Raw genomic sequence first — 14,333 nt, 5'->3', positions numbered from 1 at the left:
CTTCATATTTGCCTTTGATAAACCCAAAGATCCCATTAAAAATCTGGCAAAAACTTATATGAACTGATGCAAATTGAAGTAACCAGAACCAGGAGAATGATTTACATAGCAAGCATTTTATAAAGATAATTGAGAAAAACTTAGTAATTCTGATCAACACAATAACCAGCCACAATTCTAAAGGACTCATGATGAGAAATACTGTCCACCTTCAAAAAGAGAACTGATCAATTCAGAGTGCAGATTGAAGTGATTTTTGTTTTCCTTTTTCTTGCTTTTTTATTTTTTTCTGAAAATGGCAAATTCAGAAATTTATTTTATACTTTTTTTTTAGTGGATGATAGAGGGGCTGGAAAAAGAGGGAATTTGGAACTGAAAATTTGAAAATAAATTGAATTAATGATAATGAAATAAAACATAAGAATCCATTCAAAAAAATACAAATATGAAATTATTTTTTTCCAGGTTTCAAAAAAGGAGTAATGGAGATGTATAGTCTAGGTGGTAGAGTAGAGAGAATACTAGCCTTAGAAGCAGGAAATGTTAATTTTATCTTAGTTGCTGAAGAGGTGGGCAAATTTCTCAGCCTCAATTTTCTTACCTGAAAATGAGGAAAGTGTTAGAGCCTACCATCCAGAGTTGTGGGGGGATTAAATGAGATAACATATACATTATACTCTATGCAAATACTCTCTGACATTATATATGTTTATATTTATATTTGCTTTCGTTATTTTTATTGATGACAACGATGATGATGACTTCTTCACTGTACATTTAGTATTAATCCCATCCCATGCATTCGAGAGTGAGAAGGAAAGGAGAACTCAGAATAGTACCATGGCATTAATGAATCACTCCTACACTTATCTACCTCATCACGCTGATGGAGAGAAGATTCTTCCAATTATTTTGGTTTCTTAGTTTTCCTCTGATGCACATAAGATTTTGTGAATCTTATGAAAAGCATCCATAGCATCCTAGAGTGGGGAAGATTCTTTTAAAAAAGATAGCACTGCTCCCCCCCAGTGGAGGGATGAAGATACTCCCTCCACTGCTTTAGGTCACTCTAATGTAACTTTTTATTGGAGATATTAAATAAATATTTTTATTTTAAAAGCTTTTTGTTAGACTCCAAGGGTTAGTGAGCAGAAAATCAGTACAATCATGTACAAAAATATGTAAGTTCAGTTCAATCCAGACATTACTAGGATAAACAAAGTTTAAAACATCTCTGCTATCAAGGAGCTGATAGTCTAAATGAGGACCTCAGGCTAACAGGTGTGAAACAGTGTTCAGAGATAATAAAATCATAGACTTAGCAAGCTGAAAACAACTTTTCGAAGTTTTTTAGTCCAATTCCCTGACTATACAGATGAAGAAACAGAAGTCAGAACAAAGAAGTAATTTGCCCCAATTAATTAATACATTGCTTGATATTGGGTATATCTCTTTGGATATCCCAAGGAGATCAGAAATAAGGGGAAAGGACCTATTGGTGCAAAAACATTTTTAGCTGCTCTTTTTCTAGGGGCAAAGAATTGGAAGTTGAAGGAGTCTCCCTCAGTTAGGAAATGGTTGAACAAGGAGTAGCCTACAGTGGTAATGGAATACTATTGTGTCATAAGAAATGACAAGCAGGATAAGTTCCAGAAAAACCTGGAAAGGGATCTGATGCAAAGTGAAGTGAGTGGAGCCAGAAGAACACTGTAACAGAAATATTGTATGATTATCAACTGTAAAGGTCCAAACTTTTATCTGCAAAGCAAGTTTTCAAGATAACCACGAGGGACTCAATGATGAAAAATGCTATCCACAGCCACCAAGGGGACTTGGAGTCTGATAGCCCATAAAAATGCTATCTTCCACTTTATTTCTTTCATAAGTTTTTTATTGTGTGTGTGTAATCTGTTTCTTCTGTCATAACATGGAAATATGTATTTCATGAAAGCATTGATATAATCTATATTATACTATTTACTGCTGGGAGGAGAAACAGAATATGAATCTCAAAATGTCAGAACACTTTTGTCAAAAATTGTTTTATGTGTAATTAGAAAAAAATAAGAATAATACAAAAATTTGTGGTAAAAATTGTAACTTCCAATAGTAGATGAGACCAATGAGTGCCAAGAAAGGCTTAATGGAAAAAGTACAACTTCCCTGAATTCCCATGCAAGAGAATAATTTTGGTTCCCAATGCACTTCCCTCAGCCTCTTTTTTCCTGATTTAAGAGCAGGAGGGTAGAGTGAGTACCAACACTTTACCATGTCTGTCTTTATAAAGAGCAAAAACTAGACTCTTAATTCACTCATCCCACTCTGCAACTGCTATCCTGCTGGGTTTCAACTCCAGAGAACAAGATGCCTCTTGGTTTCTTCCCATCCACCCTCTGCTTCCCAACTCCCTTTTGTGTGGTGTCCCACTTAGTTCCATGAGGGCAAGAACTTGCTTTTTGTTAGTTCTATCCCCTGTGCCTAGGATGAGTTCCTGGCACATAATAAATGATTAATAAATGTTTATTGGATTGAATTGGATTTGAATTTTCTCCCAGGTTACTTTCTCCTCTCTTCCTACTGGCCCCAGAGTATTCTGTTTTAGTACTGAGCTTTTCCATGTGATTTAAATCAGTAAAAATAACTGCTTTAATCTTTTATTTTTTAAAGGAAAAAGTGGTGCTTGACCAGGGCTTATAGAAATGGTGAATCATGGTGACAAAAATTGTGATGGATGCTGCTTCATTATGTTACCATAAATTGAAAAGCTTTGCCACAGGTTTGACAAACAAAGGTCTGACATCTTGCATTCTCTGTCAAATATGGTCCTTTTGTTGGTAAATTTCTCTTAATTTCTTTTATTTGTACAAGAAGGAATCCTAGGGGGTGGATAAATATCAGGTAATTACTTTTATGTAAAAAGTTTTTTGACTATAGATGTAGCAGCAGAAGTAGTGAAACCTTACATTTTTCACAGAACCTTGAAGTTTACAAAAGCACTAATCAACCTAGTTTGGGTAGACAGAAGTAGGATGAAAAATGTTCATTTTGCAATATGCAGTAGGATATGATTTTTTTCAAAAGGCTGTGAATGAAAAAGATCTATAGGTGCAAAACTATGTATAGCAGCTCTTTTTATTGTGACAATGAACTAAAACTTTAGGAAGTTAGCTATAGAATGGTTAAGCAAATTAACTAGAGAATGGCTAAACAAATTGTGGTATATGTGATAGAATATTATGATATTATAAGTAACAGTGAAATGGAATATTTCAGAGAAATTTGGGGAGATGTATATTAACTGAAGCAAAGTGAAGTAAGTAGGACAAAGCCAATTTATAAAATAAATTATCAAAACAATGTGAAAGAAAGACTTTAAAACTCTAATCAAGGCAATGACCAGCCATAATTCCAGATGATCCAACAAAGGTAATAGATTCAAGATGCAGAATGAGATAATATATTATTGTATATGGTAAAAAACTTGGAATATATTTCACTTGACTTCATAATTGTTACAAAGGATTGTTTTCTTTTCTAATGGAAGGGGAATGACAGACAGAAAAATAAATATTAAGTGAAAAATTAAATTAAATTTTTAAAAATAATGAGGCTTTGGAGTCATAGTGAAGTGGTACACTTCATAAAGCGAGTCTGGACACCCAGAGGTTCAAATTAATGGAACCAATATTTATTTATTAGTGGCCATGGCAAACCTTCATAATGAAAGTTGCACCAGAGTGAAGTTACAATGCAGTTTTTATAGGTTGCAAAGATACAAAGCAAACAATGTTCATTATAAGACACATCCTTGATGGAGCGAGCAGCCTCATCATCGAGAACCTATATTGGTCAGTGGCGTGGGGTACAAGGCATTCCTTGTATATCTTATCCTAGCTGAGGGCACTAAGGGAGTTATTTTCTCATGAATTCTAACTATTCTGAGCTGACTGACCTTCACAGGAAAGGCCAGGGAAAAACATTTTTTTCTGGTCAATGACTTAGTTTACCTCATTTCAACAGGACCTCTACTAAAATCCCATTTTTTATGCTTACTACCTACATGATTTTAGGGAGGTCACTTTCTACCATGGGCCTCAGTTTTCTCAGATATAAAATTAGTGTCTTGGATTAAATAGACTCCAAATCCCTCTCTGGTTCTAGGTATGGGATCCTTTGAATCAACCATTTATTTAAACCATACAGACTTTAAATCAAATTTTCAATACTCCTTCAATAACCTGTCTCTAGTGTTTTGTGTCAGTATCATCTCCTTTCCTCTGCTTTTCCTGACACCCTGGTTTCAGTGTGAACCTCAGCTCCTGGATGCTCCTTCTTGACTTGGTGTTGCTCACATCCTACCTGGACAGTGAACTGAGGGAGAAATGAACAAAGTGATTTTTAAATTGTCCTTCCCTGCAAAGTCCCGGAAAGAGCTGATGTAGATTAAAATCTAGTTTTTATTTTCTCTCTGATGAAATCAAAGAACCAAATGCCTCCATTGTCTCTTAAATCTGACCTTTCATAAAAACATTTTTATCTCTCTGAGGGCTTCCTCTCCCAGCTAAATTCAATGTAAAATTCAGGTGGGAACCTATCGCTCTTGAGAACTTTGTAGCATTTTTAGAACAAGGCTTACTTAATCACTGACTGCAAAGGAAATTGATTTAAAGGCTGTTTCAATTTGGATTTTTTTTTAATCTCCCATGGAGAACTTACTTGCCAAGACTTCAATTAAATTTTCCGTTATCTGATTTCCCCATTCACACACACACACACTCCAGCTATCCTTGTTCAGATCCTCTCCATAGAAATGCATCACTTCCACTTTCTCTTTTGTGTGAACCTCAAAAGTTGCAAACTTGAGATATCTCTTCCTATCTAAGCCTTTTTTCTATTCCACACCATTAAGCTGCTCATTTAGATTCATAAAATCTCCCTTAGCTCCTTGCTTTTTGATCCATTCCATCAGTCATATTAAAAGAGAAAAAGTATCATCTCCAATAATCCTACTCATTTGTTCAGTCTTGATATCTGGTCTTGAAATGAATCTGTTGGCAGCCCTCTTATCCATCCTCCCCTTCCCCTTCCTCACTGCCATCTCTTGTTTTTCTCACCCTCTCATTTTGGAGGTCTCCTTTCAAATTCCCATAGGGTTTTGCATTTTCTCAAAGTCAAGGAAAGGGTGATAAAAGCAGCAGCCCTGCTTGCTTGAGAGGTAAAACATTCTGCAGGTGGTTCATCCATCCCAGGCTGTTCTCTAGGCTTGATTAAAACTTCAAGTTCCCCTCCAATATGCTGACCCCAGCCAGTGGGTATGAGGTGAAAAGCCACCTTGTATTTCCATCTAATTCTTGGTAGAGGTTAAGAAAAGAGAAAAAGAAAAAGATAAAACTCTAATCTTAAATTCAGGCTTTCCAATTATTTTCCCTTTCTAGTCTAAGGCAGTATCTTCCTTCTGATTTGGCCCTTTTTGTACTTTCTGTTCAAAACAGGGCTTGCTGTACTGCTAAAGCAAAGGAATTTCAGCATAGCTATGACTGGAAAGTGTTCCTCCCCTGAAGCCCCTGCATGCCATCATGCCATGTGTATTACCTCCGCTTCCTGGTTTCCTCTTACCTTGACCTTTTCTTCTCCATCCCATTGTCCAGATCTTACTATGGCCTGGTCCATCTCAAGTCTAACCTTTTAAATGAAGCCATCCTCAATTTTCCCAGACCACCCTGAATCCCTCTTGTCCCTTCAAAAACTATTGATTTGAGTCTTGTTTTGTTATTTAATTTTGGCACTATGTTTTGTTTCCCCCAGCTAGATAGGTATAAACACCTGGAGAGAAGGAGCTACATTTCTTCTGTATCATAGTCCTAGGACAGGGCTATGTATCTACAACCACTGAAGAATTAATTGACTGAAGAATTCAGTTATAACCCCTTTTTTTGAAACTTAGCTGGTTCCACAGAAATTTACCCCAAATGGTCCAGTCCCAATTTTCTGGTTCCTAAAAGATATCAACCAATCAATCAATAAGCATTAAATATTTGCAAGGTCCCAGATTTTATGAGGAACTGGGGATATATTGAAAAAACATTTTTAAAAGTCTCTAACCTTAAGTAGCTTATATTTTAATGAGGAAGACAACACATTCATGGCTAAGTATATAGAGAATATATGCAAAATTTATACAAGGTAGTTTTGGAAGAAAATGAATTAGCAGGTAGGAAGATCAGATGATTCTTCTTATAGAATGTCCCACTTGAACTGAATCATGAAAGAAACCAAGGATTCAAAGGCAGAGATGAGGAGAGAGAAGAAGGTTTGAAGGCATAAAGGGTAGAAAGGGCAGCGAAAAAGCCACAGAGACAAAGAGATAGAGGATCTTGTTTACGGATTACTAATTTAATCAATATGACTGAATAACAGTACACAGAAGAGAATAATGTAAGAAGGTAGGAAAAACTTCCAGAGAAAGAACTATTGGAGTCATCTTTCACATCAATGTATATGTGGTTTTATTTTGGGGATTTGGTTATGTATGAATTTGCTCTTAAAACAATGACAAATACGACAGTGTGTTTTGCATGACAAAAAATAATTTTTATTTTTATTTATTTTTCAAGGCAATTCAAACATTGAACATTTATTTATTATTTTTGAAAATTTTAGTTTAGTCAATTTAGAACATTATTCCTTGGTTACAAGAATCATATTTTTTTCCCTCCTTCCCCTCTCCCTACCCTTCCTAAAGCTGATGCACAATTCCACTGGGTATTACATGTGTCCTTGATCAGAACCTATTTCCATGTTGTTGATGTTTGCACTATGATAATCACTTAGAGTCTACATCCCCAGCCATATCTCCCTCTACCCATGAAATGAAACAGTTGTTTTTCTTCTGTGTTTCAAGTCCCACAGTTTTTCCTCTGAATGTGGATAGTGTTATTTCTCGTAAATCCATCTGAGTTGTTCAGGGTCATCGCATTGCCACTAATGGAGAAGTCCATTACATTTAATTGTACCACAGTGTATCAGTTTCTGTGTACAATATTCTCCTGGTCCTGCTCCTTTCACTCTGCATTAATTCCTGGAGGTCCTTCCAGTTTACATGGAATTCCTCCAGTTCATTATTCCTTTGAGCACAATAGTATTCCATCACCAACATATACCACAATTTGTTCAGCCATTCCCCAATTGAAGGGCATCCCTTCATTTTCCAATTTTTTGCCACCACAAAGAATGCATCTATGAATATTCTTTTACAAGTCTTTTTCCTTATTATCTCTTTGGAGTACAAACCCAATAGTGCTATGTCTGGATCAAAGGTCAGGTAGTCTTTAGTGCCCTTTGGACATAGTTCCAAATTGCCCTCCAGAGTGGTTGGATCATTTCACAACTCAACCAGCAATGCATTAATGCCCCAACTTTGCCACATCCCCTTCAATATTCATTAATTTCATTTTCTGTGATGTTAGCCAATCTGCTATGTGTGAGGTGATACCTCAGAGTTGTTTTGATTTGCATCTCTCTGATTATAAGAGATTTAGAACATTTTTTGTGTGTTTATTAATAGTTTTGATTTCTTTATCTGAAAATTGCCTATTCGTGTCACTTGTCCATTTATAAATTGGGGAATGGCTTGATTTCTTGTACAATTGATTTAGCTCTTTATACATTTGAGTAATTAGACCTTTGTCAGAGGTTTTTGTTATGAAGATTTTTTTCACAATTTGTTGCTTTCCTTCTAATTTTGGTTGCATTGGTTTTGTCTGTGTAAAACCTTTTTTAATTTAATGAAATCAAATTCTTTATTTTACATTTTGTGATTTTTTTCTAACTCTTGCTTGGACTTAAAATCTTTCCTTTCCCAAAGATCTGACAAGTATACTATTCTGTGTTCCCCTAATTTACTTATACTTTCCTTCTTTATATTCAAGTCATTCACCCATTCTGAATTTATCTTGGTGTAGGGTGTGAGATGTTGATCCAAACCCAATCTCTCCCATACTGTCTTCCAATTTTCCCAGCAGTTTTTATCAAATAGTGAAATTTTGTCTTAAAAGCTTGGATCTTTGGGCTTATCAAAGACTGTCTTGCTGAGGTCACTCAACCCAAGTCTATTCCACTGAACCTCCTTTCTGTCTCTTAGCCAGTACCATATTGTTTTGATGACCACTGCCTTATAGTTTAGTTTGAGACTTGGTACTGCAAGGCCACCTTCCTTCACATTTTTTTTTCATGATTTCCCTGGATATCCTTGATCTTTTGTTCTTCCAAATGAACTTTGTTATGTTTTTTTCTAATTCGGTAAAAAAAGTTTTTTGGTATGGCACTAAATAAGTAAATTATTTTGGGTAGGATTGTCATTTTTATTATCCCATGAGCAACTAATGTTTTTTTCTAATTGTTTAGATCTAGTTTTAATTGTGAGGAGAATGTTTTGTATTTGTGTTTTTATGGTTCCTATGTTTGTCTCTGCAGATAGATTACTAAGTATTTTATATTATCTAGGGTGATTTTAATTGGAATTTCTCTAATTCTTGCTGCTTAGATGTGTTGGAAATATATATAAATGCTGCTGACTTAACATGGGTTTATTTTGTATCCTGAAATTTTGCTAAAGTTTTTGATTATTTCCACTAGCTTTTTAGTGGATTCTCTAGGATTCGTTCAGTAGACCATCATATCATCTACAAAGAGTGATAGCTTGGTCTCCTCATTGCCCTTTTCAATACCTTCAATTTGCTTTTCTTCTCTAATTGCTACTGCTAGTGTTTCTAGTACAATGTTAAATAATGAGATGATAATGGGCATCCTTGTTTCACTCCTGATCTGACTGAGAATTATTCCAGTTTATCCCCATTGCAGATGATGTTTGCTGATGATTTTATATATATACTGTTTATTATTTTTAGGAAAGGCCCTTATATTTCTACATTTTTTAGTGTTTTCAATAGGAATGAGTGTTCTATTTTGTCAAAGGCTTTTTCTGCATCTATTGAGATAATCATGTGATTTTTGTTGGTTTGCTTGTTGATATGGTCAATTATGTGGATGGTTTTCCTAATATTGAACCATCCTTGCATTCCTGGTATGAATCCCACCTGATCATAATGAATAACCCTCATGATCACTTGCTGGAGTCTTTGCTAATATTCCATTTAAGATTTTTGCATCTATGTTCATTAAAAAGATTGGTCTATAGTTTTCTTTCTCTGTTTTTGACCTGCCTGGATTTGGAATTGTATAATGAAGGTTTTGAACCCTAGACTTCATTCCCCAGAAGTCCTTGGTATTTCCAAGAATTCCCTATAGTCTCTCCTGGGTATCCACATTGGCAAGATCATGTTTTTGCTATTTAACTGGCAATAATGCCTCCCACACTCTCTTACTTTGAGATAATGCAGCAAGTATGGTGGTAAGCTAAGTACAGGAATTTTAAATGGGCTAATCAGCTATGGTCATGTGCTTTTTATTCCTTTTTATTCCTAATCCTCTTTATTCCTTGATTTCTAATGATCTTTAATAAACCTCATAAAATATAATTTTTTTATTATTAGAGATATAATTTAATTTTTACAGAATCAGTACCATATTTGTGTCATAAAAGGAATTGGGTAGAACTCCTACTTTGCTTATTCTCTCAAATAGTTTGTATAATATTGGGATTAGTTGTTCTTTGAATGTTTGGTAGATTTCATTTGTGAATCCATCTGGCCCTGGGGAATTTTTCTTAGGGAATTATTTTATGGCTATTCAATTTCTTTTTCTCATATGGGGTTATTTAGGTATTCTACTTCTTCTTCTGTTAATCTAGGCAATTAATATTTTTGTAAATATTCATCCATATCACCAAGATTGCCATATTTATTGCCATATAATTGGGCATAATAGTTTTTAATGATTGCCTTAATTTCCTCTTCATTAGAGGTGAGGTCTCCCTTTTCATCATTGATCCTGTTAATTTGGTTTTCTTCTTTCCTTTTTAAAATTATTTTGACCAGTATTTTGTCTATTTTATTTTGTTTTTTCAAAGTACCAGCTTCTGGTCTTATTTGTTAAATCAATAGTTCTTTGACTTTCCATTTTTATTAATTTCTCCTTTGATTTTTAGGATCTCTAATTTAGACTTCATCTGAGAATTTTTAGTTTGTTCACTTTCTAGTATTTTAATTTGCAGGCTCAGTTCATTGACCTCTGCCCTCCCTCTTTTGTTAATATATGAACTCAAGGATATAAATTTCCCCTTAAGTACTACTTTGGCTGCATTCTATAGATTTTGAAAGGATGTCTCATCATTGTCATTTTCTTCAATGACATTATTAATTGTTTCTATGATTTGTTCTTTAACTAACAGATTTTGGAGAACTGTATTATTTCTTTTCTAATTAATTTTTTATTTGCCTCTCCATGTACCATTACTAATTATTATTTTCATTGCATTGTGATCTGAAAAGGTTGTATTTATTATGTCTGCTCTTTTTCACATGTTTTCAATGCTTTTATGCCCTAGTACATGGTCAATCTTTGTGAATGTACCATGTGATAAGAATGCATATTCCTTTTTGCCTCTATTTATTTTTCTCCACATATCTACTAACTCTAATTTTTCTAAGATTGCATTCACTTCTCTTACCTGTTTATTATTTATTTTTTGGTTTGATTTATCTAGTTCTGATAGAGGAAGGTTCAGGTCTCCTACTAGTATAGTTTTTCTCTCTATTGAAACCTTGAGCTCCATTAGTTTCTCCTTTAGAAATTTGGATGCCATTGCCCTTGGAGGTCAGTCAGCAAGGCTCTCAAATCAGTCTATGGGGGAGGGGTGTTGGAGCTTGAGCTTCCCTGTCCTCTGAAGGCTTCTTATCTGCCCTTATTGATGAGATTGAGCCAGGGCATTGTTTATCTGCAAAGCTTAAGGCCAAAACCTCCATGGGGGGGGGGGGGGAGGTAAAGATGGAGCATTTCAGCTGTGACTGGACTACCTGCTCAGTGCTTCTCCTCTAGCTGCCTCTACACCACCTGTGTTCTAAGCCCTGAGCCTGGCACAACTTTGCCGGCAAGGTTCTCCTTCCAAACTAGGGCCCTTGCCTACCCAGAAATTCCAGTCACTGCTGGAGGCTCAGAGCTGTAGGTGGGAGAGGGGTCCTGGGACCCTCCTTCTTCCTTCCCCTTAAACCCGCATGTTCTAGAGTTCAGGCTATTTGGGGGTGAACCTTTTAAGTTGGATCTAGGGGGAGGGTTCCCTGGCTCTATCCTATTCTTAGATTTGGTTTTCAGACCTCTTGAAGTATTGTGTTTTTGATTTGGTGAAGAAGGATTTCTGGAGGTCTGAGCTTTTGCTGCCTCTAAGCTGCCATCTTGAATTGACTCTGCCTCTCCCAAATAAAATAATTTTTAAAAGATAGGAAAAGGACAGGTTTAGACCATTAAAATGCCAGAGTTTATATCTAATTCTTTAAATAAAAAAGAGCCACTAGAGTTTGTCAGGAGGTAGATGACATAACTCTGACCAACCCTACAAGCAAACCCATTGGGCCTCTGAAGGCAAATTTGGAGGCAACATTTAAGTCAAATGATAAGATTTTTTCCCTTTAATTCAGTTTTATTTAATTTTTGATTCTGAATTCTCTCTCTCTCTTCTCTCACCCATGAGAAAACAAGAAGAACAAAACCTGTTACAAACATGTATGGTCATGCAAGATAAATTCCCATATAAGCCATGTCCAACAACAACATCAACAAACAAAGAAAAAGAAGGAAATATATTTCAATCTGCATTGAGTCCATGGGTTCTTTATCTAGTGGTGGTTAGCATACTTCATCGTGGGTCCTTTAGAATTGTGGTCCATCATGTTGATCATACTTACTAAGTTTTTCAAAGCTGATTATCTTTACAATATTGCTGTTATTGAAAAACCCATTCTCCTAGTTCTGCTCACTTCACTTTGTACCAATTCATTTGTCTTCCCATGTTTTTTTTTTCTGAAATCCTCTCCTTCATCATTTCTTATAGCATAATAGTGTTCCATCTCATTCATATAATATTACTTGTTCAGTCATTCCCCAGCTCATGGGCATCCCCTCAGTTTCCCATTCTTTGTCACCACAAAAACAGTTGCTACAAATATTTTTGTACATATGATCTTTTTCGTATTTTTTTTTCTGTCTACTGAGTATAGATCTAGTAATGGTATTGCTGGGTCAAAGAGTATGCACAGCTTAATAACTTTTTGGACATAGTTCTAAATATTGCAGATTTAGGAGTAAGAAGGGAAGAAATAGAGGCTTAGAATGCTGACACCTTTTTAAAGTTTGGCTAAGAAAGGAAGAAGAGCTACAGGATTATAGTTAGCAAGGATGGTTGAATCTAGGGGAGATTCTTTTTTAAAAGGATGCATGAGACATAAGTGAATTTATCAGCAGAAGGGAAAGAACCAGTACATGTGGAGAAACTGAAAATTAGAGAGAAGGACAGGATAGCAGGTTCAACTACTGAAAAAGAAGGGCACAAATGGAATCATAGGTACATTGCAGAGAGGGTGGCCTTGTAAGGAGAGGGGTCACTTCTTCATAAGAAACTACAGTAAATCCAGCTGAAGATTTGAAGTTGAAGGATTGGAATTGTGATCTAACATTAAATGATTTTTAAAAAAATATTGATCTCTCTTTGTCATTCCCTTACCCAATAAACTCCGGCAGCTTCCTATTGCCTCTGAGATCAAATACAAACTCTTTTGTTTGTCATTGAAAGCCCTTCATAACCCAAATCCATACTATCTTCCCAGTTTTACTATATTTACTGCATGCTTTAGACCAGTCAGACTGATGTTCTTGCTGTTTTTAGCACTCATAAAAACAAAATTATATATACAAGCATATATTCAAACATGAATGAGAAATTATGGCCATTAAACAAAAGTGGATAAAGAAAGATGAATGGATCAATACCGAAAACTTTATGATGAGTTTAAATCCAATCAATTAACTTTTGTTTGTTTTTCACCGATGAATAATGATGAGTATCAACATGCAAAGAAATGAGACCTACTGAAAATCTGTCATTTTTACTAAATGATAATGATTTGATTGTATATCTTTCACTTAAAATTTATCTTAAAAAAAAAATTTACCTGCTTGGCTAAGTACATCAATTCAAATGAATTGAATAATTAATTGTTAACAGTCAATTATGATTTAAGAGTTGGGAAATAATGAAGCATATTGAATCACATGTTTCATTAAACAATATTATCAAAATAATATACTTTTATAATATTAATAAAATAAATTGAAAAATATTGTTTATTTCTTTCTCATTATTCTTTTAAATTACCATTTAGTTTTGTTTTATGTGTAACAATATAATATGTAACAAAGCAATATAATACTTATGATTTATTATAAATATAAAATAAATTATCATAAATATGCTTATTTGAGAGAAACAAATTCTCACATTAGCTATGTCCAAAATCTGTCTCATTTTTTAAATTTTTTGTTCTTCCCTTTTATTACTCTACCCAACTCAAGAAGGCAGATAATATTATACAAATTATACATATATTATCATATAATACCTATTTCCCTGCTCATCATATTGGGGGAAAAAGACACATATTGCTTATACTAGAGAAAATTCATGGAAGAAATAAAGTGAAGAATAGTATGTTTCAATCTGCAATCAGAACCTGTATATTTCTTCTATGGTACTGTCCTTTAAGACTCAGCTCAGGTGCCATTTATTCTGAAAAAGCCATTCCAAAGTCCCGCAGAAAGTGTTCTTGCCTTTCTTAAATTTTCCAAGAGCCCTTGAGGGAGATCTCTCCTTTGTCCCTTCCACACTCCAATGTGTATTTGTTCTGTATGTAAGAGAATATTCTATTAACCCTCGAGGGGATGAATTATCCTTATATTTTCAGCACACAGCAAGCATTTAATACGTATTGAATTAAAATGAAATTATCTGCATGTGGACTCTCCCAAATTTAAATTACCTGCAGACCCACAGGTATCTTCTTTCTATTTAGTGGATTTTCTAAATAAATTCTTTCCTTTTCACATTTTCAAAACTGCATATGCCTTTCATTGTGACTTGGCTATCGGTGTCATATTTCATTTTGGCCCACTTTGTGCAAGATAAGGAGAAAAAAAGCATGAAAAAAAATGTTTGTTTTGATTAGAATCCTATAAAGTGTAATAGGATCTCAAGACTCCTTGGTTTCTGACTGCCTAACCCATAAAATCTAAACATTTCAACCTTGCATTGATGCACTTATTAAAATGCTTGTTGAATGAATGAGTGGAATGAATACATAAGGTGTGATTCATTCATCTATGTTTTC

This window comes from Monodelphis domestica, chromosome 3 (assembly GCF_027887165.1).
Source record: "Monodelphis domestica isolate mMonDom1 chromosome 3, mMonDom1.pri, whole genome shotgun sequence".
Lineage (NCBI taxonomy): Eukaryota > Metazoa > Chordata > Mammalia > Didelphimorphia > Didelphidae > Monodelphis > Monodelphis domestica.
Note: the sequence above shows the minus strand (reverse complement) of the source record.